This window comes from Corythoichthys intestinalis, chromosome 9, assembly GCF_030265065.1.
Source record: "Corythoichthys intestinalis isolate RoL2023-P3 chromosome 9, ASM3026506v1, whole genome shotgun sequence".
Taxonomy (NCBI): Eukaryota; Metazoa; Chordata; class Actinopteri; order Syngnathiformes; family Syngnathidae; genus Corythoichthys; species Corythoichthys intestinalis.
In genome coordinates this window covers 51,941,320-51,949,415 of record NC_080403.1, presented here as the reverse complement: position 1 = coordinate 51,949,415, position 8,096 = coordinate 51,941,320, and the positions used below count along the sequence as shown (strand labels likewise).

The 8,096-nt window shown below is 40.8% G+C and overlaps 1 long non-coding RNA gene across 1 annotated transcript; it reads left to right on the top strand.

Moving 5' to 3' along the window:
• The first annotated feature begins 6,916 nt into the window (after positions 1-6,916).
• LOC130921417 (uncharacterized) lies at positions 6,917-7,748 on the top strand. Its single transcript, XR_009064347.1, has 3 exons — positions 6,917-7,045; positions 7,126-7,181; positions 7,507-7,748. It is a non-coding gene; the product is annotated as an uncharacterized LOC130921417 (long non-coding RNA).
• The last annotated feature ends 348 nt before the right edge of the window (positions 7,749-8,096 follow it).

The following is an 8,096-nucleotide window of genomic DNA, read 5'->3' as shown; positions in this document are numbered from 1 at the left end:
GGATTAAAATCAGTGGCGGATGCTGGTCTTTCAATGAGGGGAAGCTCAAAGTGTGTCCACCTGTTAGTGCTTTGTGGCGGTGTAGGGGCTCAGCGGCCCCAGTTGCTTGGTAGGGAAAGAAACTAGAGTACCAGAAGTCAATAAGCTTAATTTTTCGATAGTCCATAGTCTTCACTATCAGTTGACGGGAAACGGAGTGTAGGGCCGTTCCGTAGGGGCCCTAAATAAAAATAGAGCTTTTTGGGAAAAAGCATCAACATACAGTTTACAGGGGGGAAAAACAAGGCCTTCAAAGAAAAGATCACGGTCTCCACAGTTAAACATGGCGGCGGTTCCCTGATGTTTTGGGGTTGCTTTGCTGCTTCAAGCACTGGACTGCTTCACCGTGTGCATGGCATTATGAAGTCTAAAGACAACCAACAAATTTTGCAGCAAAACGTAGGGTCCAGTGTGACAAAGCTAGGCTTCCCTCAGAGGAAGGTCATGGGTCTTCCAGCAGGACAATGACCCAAAACACACTTGAAAAACCACTAGAAAATGGTTTGAGAGAAAGCACTGGAGACTTCCAGACCTGAATCCCATAGAACAGCTGTGGAGTTATCTGAAATTAGGGTTAGGGTTAGGCTTTTCAAGCTTTTCACACACTGTTGCTGGTATTTTGGCCCATTCCTCCATGCAGATCTCCTCTAGAGCCGTGATGTTTTGGGGCTGTCGTTGGGCAACACTGACTTTCAACTCCCGCCACAGATTTTCTATGGGGTTGAGATCTGGAGACTGGCTAGGCCACTCCAGGACCTTGAAATGCTTCTTACGAAGCCACTCTTTTGTTGCCCTGGCTGTGTGTTTGGGATCATTGTCATGCTGAAAGCCACGTTCATCTTCAATGCCCTTGCTGATGGAAGGAGATTTTCACTCAAAATCTCTCGATACATGGCCCCATTCATTCTTTCCTTTACACAGATCAGTCGTCCTGGTCCCTTTGCAGAAAAACGGCCGCAAAGCAGGATGTTTCCACCCCCTTGCTTCACAGTGGGTATGGTGTTCTTCAGATGCAATTCAGTATTCTTTCTCCTCCAAACACGAGACCCTGTGTTTTTACCATAATTTCTATTTTGGTTTCATCTGACCATAACACATTCTACCAGTCCTCTTCTGGATCATCCAACTGCTCTCTAACGAACCGCAGACGGGCCTGGACGTGTACTGGCTTCAGCAGGGGGACACGTCTGGCAGTGCAAGATTTGAGTCCCTGGCGGCGCATTGTGTTACTGAAAGTAGCCTTTGTTACTGTGGTCCCAGCTCTCTGTAGGTCATTCACTAGGTCCTCCTGTGTGGTTCTGGGATTTTGCTCACCGTTCTTGTTATCATTTTGACGCCACGGGTGTGATCTTGCACGGAACCCCAGATCGAGGGAGATTATCAGTGGTCTTGTATGTCTTCCATTTTCTAATAATTGCTCCTACAGTTGATTTCTTTGCACCGAGCGTTTTACCTATTGCAGATTCAGTCTTCCCAGCCTGGTGCAGGTCTACAATTTTGTCTCTGGTGTCCTTTGACAGCTCTTTGGTCTTGGCCATAGTGGAGTTTGGAGTGTGACTGACTGAGTTGTGGACAGGTCTCTTTTATACCGATAATGAGTTAAAACAGGTGCCATTAATACAGGTAACGAGTGGAGCCGTGTTAGACCTCGTTAGAAGTTAGACCTCTTTGACAGCCAAAAATCTTGCTTGTTTGTAGGCGACCAAATACTAACTTTCCACTCTTATACTCTTACTTTTGGAAATAAATTCTTTTAAAAAATCAAACAATGTGATTTTCTGTTTTTTTTCCACATTCTGTCTCTTATGGTTGAGGTTTACCCATGTTAACAATTACAGGCCTCCAATTGGTGGTTGACTAAATACTTATTCGCCCCACTGTAATTGCAATAATAATTGCCTATTATTGGAGTTTTGTGTAAAATGATAATAATTTACTTTTTTTTCCCCATTCTCTCTTGTGTTTTTTCCATTTCAAGCAAAATGCTTACAACCAAAGTATTTGTAATTGCAATAATTATCTGGGAGAAATAAGCATTATCTGACAAAATTGCTTGGGTGCCAATATTTTTGGCCAGCAGTGTATGTGTAAACGTGTCGCCGCCGACACGGCCGGTGTTAAAGGGTTAATTACTCACGGTTGTAGTGAGGCAAAAGGTGGAAGTCATAGAAATAGTGGCACTACCATCACAGAATTTTCTGAAAGACAATTTGGGGGTTGCACACCACCTCCACGTTTTTGCAACAAATCGTGCCGAAAATGCTCTTTTTAGGTCACAAATGTTTTCAAAAGTGCTTTCAAAGAAACTAATAGCAATCTGTGTAAACCTGGATTAAAGGCATGCTTTTTCGGGGGGTGAGTCATTTTCTTACTGGCTTTCCTCGGGCTCGCAGCTTTGAGGCTCTTACATGTTGAAAATGCTCATTTTCAAAGAGATTACAACACATATCTGTTCGAAGCAGAAGTGCATGGATATTATGCATGGAAGGGGGGGAGCAGGGGTTGGTTGGGTTGGTGGGTTCAAGATTCTGAAGTGTGCCAGTGGGGAACACATTGCTGTGAGGACGAGGATTAGCACCGACTTTCTTAAAAATGGGACAAGAGCAGGGTTGTGAGGATCAATCAGGTGTAACGACTTCTTGCTGCGCTTTCACTTATTAATGCGTGTCAGTAATATTTCATTTCCAAGATATTGCAGTGACCAACTTGCTTCTAATTCTCCATCCCTCCAAAAGAGAATTTGAGGGAATATCAAGGGGGAAATATTTATCTCCATCCTAAAAATGAGGTCACATGTTCACTCATCTGCCTCCGTCTGTCAGTTTAGTCGACATCCCGCAAGTTAATCAGCGGATTTGGATGAAATTTGGAGGCAGATGGCCGTAAGCCTGTAAGGTTCACTTGATCAGATTCGGGCGATGGATGGCTGCCACTGGACATTTAATTACCTTTTTTTGTTTAATGCCATTTTGAATTTTATTCACCACTTATATAGCTTGTCTTAATTATGATTAATACTCAAAATGTCACATGATGTTAGGGGAATGCAAGATGATAACTGGAACAAGAGAAAATGCGCAAGAAGCAGAGGTGGGTTTAATAAGTAGGGCTGTCAAAATTATCGCGTTAACGGGCGGTAATTATTTTTTTAAATTAATCACGTTAAAATATTTGACGCAATTAATGCACATGCCCCCTCAAACAGATTAAAATGACAGCAGAGTGCAATGTCCACTTGTGTTTTTGGTGTTTTGTCGCCCTCTGCTGGCGCTTGAGTGCGACTGATTTCATGGATTTCAGCACCTTGAGCATCGTGTAATTATTATCTATAATGGCAAGCTACAAGTTTATTTTTTGACTGAAAATTTTACAAATTTTATTCAAACAAAAACATTAAGAGGGGTTTAAATATCAAATTTCTGTAACTTTTACTAACATTTATCTTTTAAGAACTACAAGTCTTTCTGTCCATGGATCGCTTTAACAGAATGTTAATAATGTTAATGCCATCTTGTTGATTTATTGTTATAATAAACAAATACAGTACTTATGTAAAGTAATTTGAATGTATATTTCTGTCTTATCTTTCCATTCCAACAATAATGTACAAAAAAATATGGTATATTTTATAGATGGTTTGAATTGCGATTAATTAGGATTAATTTATTTTTAAGCTGTGATTAACTCGATTAAAAATTTTAAGCGTTTGACAGCCCTAACAATAACCAAAAATTTTACTAAAGTAAGAGTAGTGTTATTTCGTAATAATATTACTCAAGTACAAGTAATTATCCAAAAATCTACTCAAGTACAAAAAAGCATTTGTTGAAAAAAAAAAAAAAACACTAAATGAGTAACATTGTGAGTAACTGCTCACAATGTCAGATTTCTTAACTCATTTGCTCCCAGAAACGTATAAATACGTTCTATTTTTAATTGTTTCAGTGTCCCAAAGACGTATTTATACGTCTTTTTACGTTTTTTTTTCACAAGAGACATCTCTAAGTTCTGATGCAATTTAGCTCCAAAGCACAATGCTGAAAATCCATTTTAAAGCATTAAAACTGGCCACTGAAGGCCAGTAGCGCATTTGGTAAGACCCGCAACCCGATTCAACGGAACGAACGGCCGGGCCGCACGGCCGGGGCGCCGGCAGAAGACGACCGAATGGACGTCCAGGATGCCAGGCGGCGGACGACCAAGCAGAACAACTGGGAGGACGCCCAGGATGCCAGGCGCTGGACGACCGAGCAGAACGACCGGGAACACAGACATTGAGTCCGTGCTGCTCGCCGAGCAGGGCCCGCGCCACCGTGCTCGGCCGCTCGCATCCCCCGCACCCTCCAGTGTCCCGCGACTCAGCCGGAAACGCGCACGGCCAAACCAAATTCCCCCAGGAACACAAGTTCCCCAGGTGAACTCCGCCATGAGGCAGTGGTCACCACATAAGAAAGACTAAAAAAAATCCATCTTGATGAGAGGCGGCGATGAGGGAAAAGTTTACCCCGGCTGTCGCGGCCACAACAGCGTCATCTCTCAGTTCAATAGTATAGTTATGTGTAAATAAATTGTTACTTTGCTATAAAAAGCTCTATTTGTCTTGTTGTTTGTGTTATTTTGTAAAAGGAAAACATTATTCAGATGTTTGGTATGTCACAAAGCAAAAAAATAGCTGCGTTAAAAGTCAAAGGTATGTTTGAAATGTATGCTTTTACAAAAAGCTCAATTCCTCTGTATTTTCATCAGAAATTGGAAAATTGTTCAAACTAAGCTATTTTCTAATGCTGATTTCTAAAGAATGGAAAACGATATTATTTTTGTTTTCCTGCTGAAAGAAGAGAGTCTAATCTTTCTTTTGGTGGGTTCCTTCTTTATATAGCAATAGAACATAATTTTCTGTGGGCCTTGCAAAATCAGTCAAAATCCAGAAAAACGGCCGGGAGCGAAGGGGGTTGCACCAGTGAAAATTGCTGGGAGTGAATGTGTTAATGTTATATTTTTTCTCAGCACAACTTCATATACATGAACAATTATTATAATACTGTACTATAACCTATTACATGACCATATTAGGCCAAAACGATTACACAAAAATCATCAAATTCTGACCAGAACAACACGATGAAACATCACCCATCCAAAGACCATGAGTGCCCTCTAGTGGAGAACATTGTTACCTCCAATTGGTATAATGGAGTCAAGCGTTCATTGTTGTGACTAGACATGTGCCGATTACCGATTTCAAGGTATACCGTGATATGAAAATGTCACGGTTTCAAAACCGCAAAAATTTTCCGTCATACCGTCCCTATGGTAATTTTTATGTCCCAAAAATGCAGGGAGAAATCCCTTGCTCTCAGCTGCAAGGCTCAACTCGCCCCCACCAGTTGTTGTTCGGTGTCAGTGAATCAACTGTGCTACACGATGGCTGGAGGAGGTGAAACTCCTGAACTTTTTCCCCCATCGAAGAAAACAAAATCACTGGTATGGGAATACTTCGGCTACAGAAAGGTTACAAAGTTAATATCAAAGCTTGGTAGTAAGTATTGTGCCAAATCTGTAACGACATGGAACTGGTAAATTGGTCAGTGAGTGCCCTGGACAAGATCTTCCCTTCAATGCAATCAGAACCTGGACAACGTCCATATCCAGGCAACACTTTTAAGTCTGGATTTACGGAGGATAGCTGGGGAAAATGGCGGCCGCTGTGTCTGATCAGACTCGAAGTTGAAGATATCGAGGATGTTTACCTTTTCTTTATGCTGCTGGCTGTGATTCTTCTGCAAGGGCTCGGAGCCCACTGGATTCGTCGGATCATCATGAAAGTGCTGGAAAGCCAAAGGAGATCAGTGGAATTAACCACTACGGCCGTGAGCGCTATCGCTGGAGTGCACGCCAGCCTTAGCAAGACCTGTGATGATATATCACAGGTGAAGAACGACCTAGCTGCATCCAACACTGCCCCAACCAGAATGGAAATGAAAATTACCACGTAGCTGCGCAACTTGGAGATGAGTGTCCGTCGGAATGCAGCAAGGAATGAAGACTGCAACGAGGATTAAATCGACAAAAGGAGGAAGCGGACACGGCCTGCCATCGGCCCTCAGCTATCCCCTATCTTCTGGATCAAATCAACAGAATGATCTACCGTAGTTTCCCGAATATAACACGCACTTTTTCCCCCCAAAATCAACTTGTAAAATCATGGTGCGCATTATAAACGGGTACATGGATGGAGACAGAAATATGTATATATTACATATAAATATATATATATATATATATATATAAAAACCGACTTTTTTTTTTAAATTTATTGACACGCCCACGCTGTGTTGAAGAAACGGATGCGGCGACCCGTTTTGTTTCGGTAATACTTCACTCTGATCGGCCGAATGATTTCGTCTGTGTTAAATTCTGCTTTTTTCCACTCTTCATAAAGCACATAATTTAGTATCTTGAACTCATTTTAGTCAACGTTTATTGCAGCTCCGCAATTCGGACCATAACAAATGTAAGGACACAGACTTCCTGTGTCCGTCAACTATATCTGTCCCTCAGGAAACTCAATCCCAAATAACAATAGTTCCTATTGTTAATGTCGTGGTCACAGCGATGAGCTCTCACGGATTTCCGACGTACGTTCTCACTTTCATTTTACCGTATCAATCCATGGAAGAAACATTTATTCATCATGATGAAACGAGCAAGTTATATGTAGCCCAGAGAAAAATATTGAAGCGTTATACCCAATAACAACGCTAGAGGGCATGAGCGCCATTTGAATGAAGTCAGAGACTCACAACTATGACGTCAGCGCATGCGCACTTCCTTTTGGAACGTTGGCTTTTTCTGAGGGGGAAAAGTTTTGTTCGCCCCAGAAAGAAATTAGAAAAAGATCAAGAAAAGCAAATTGACGAATGCATCAACTGTTGCTGTGTGGCGTCTGTTGCTTGAAGCGAATTCAGACGGTCGCGTGGTGAAAAAATTGAGCAGAAACCACTCAGTAAGATGTGGAAACTATTCGCTAATTCGCTAATGCTAAATTTGCATTCATGGCTAACTGCTAACGCCTTATTCATGCAGGCCAAAAGCCTTGTGTGAGAGGAAGAGGACCAGGCGTCGTCAGTTAAGACTCTTCGGTGAGATATTTTTATTAAAATATACTGCTGTTTGTAATGGTATAAAATATATTTTCTATTTGAAAGGAAAAGAAATGTAATTTCTGTTTTTGGTTATGGAAAATGTAACACTTACAGTATTGCATGAAAAAATGCTTTTGAGAGCCTAATTAACATTTTTGTGTTATGGAAATGTCATTTATTGCATACAAAATGCTTTGTAAATGACTAGAAGTATATTCTTGAGTGTTTACACTCAGTAGTGTTTGAAACAGTTGTACAACAAAAATGAAATTGAAACATTGAAATTGAAAAGATAGTAACACAGGACCTGTGTTGAATACAGGTCAGGTTTTTTTTTCTGATTGGAAAAAAAAAAAAGAAATATCATCAGATTGGATTCAACGATGGCGAGCTAACCCAGAGTGATTTGAAGAACCAGTAACATCGAAAATTCTGGAATAACAGACGGACTGTCTGTGTGGTAGGATTGTATCAGTCATCGGACTGATACCTACAATTTTTTTCTTCCAAAGAGTGTACTCCAACGAACATTTGAAGAAAAAAAAAAAAACTATTGCAATAGAAAAACAGACATTGAATTAGTTGCCACTGCAACTAATATTGGACAGATTTTGACTTTGACGACACAATTGACTAAGACTCAACACAACTATATTTTTTATTATTTCATAGTTTGTTACTTCTAGTTCATTGTTGTTTAATTGTTAAAAAATTGTTTTTTATATTGTTCATTAAAAATCTACAAAAATGATTCCAATTGCCTAAACCTGATGTTTGAGGTGGTTATCGTATCAAAACCAATAAGTCGTACCTAGATTGCAGCTCCTATCAGTGTACATACAGTGCCTTGCAAAAGTATTCGGCCCCCTTGAACCTTGCAACCTTTCGCCACATTTCAGGCTTCAAACATAA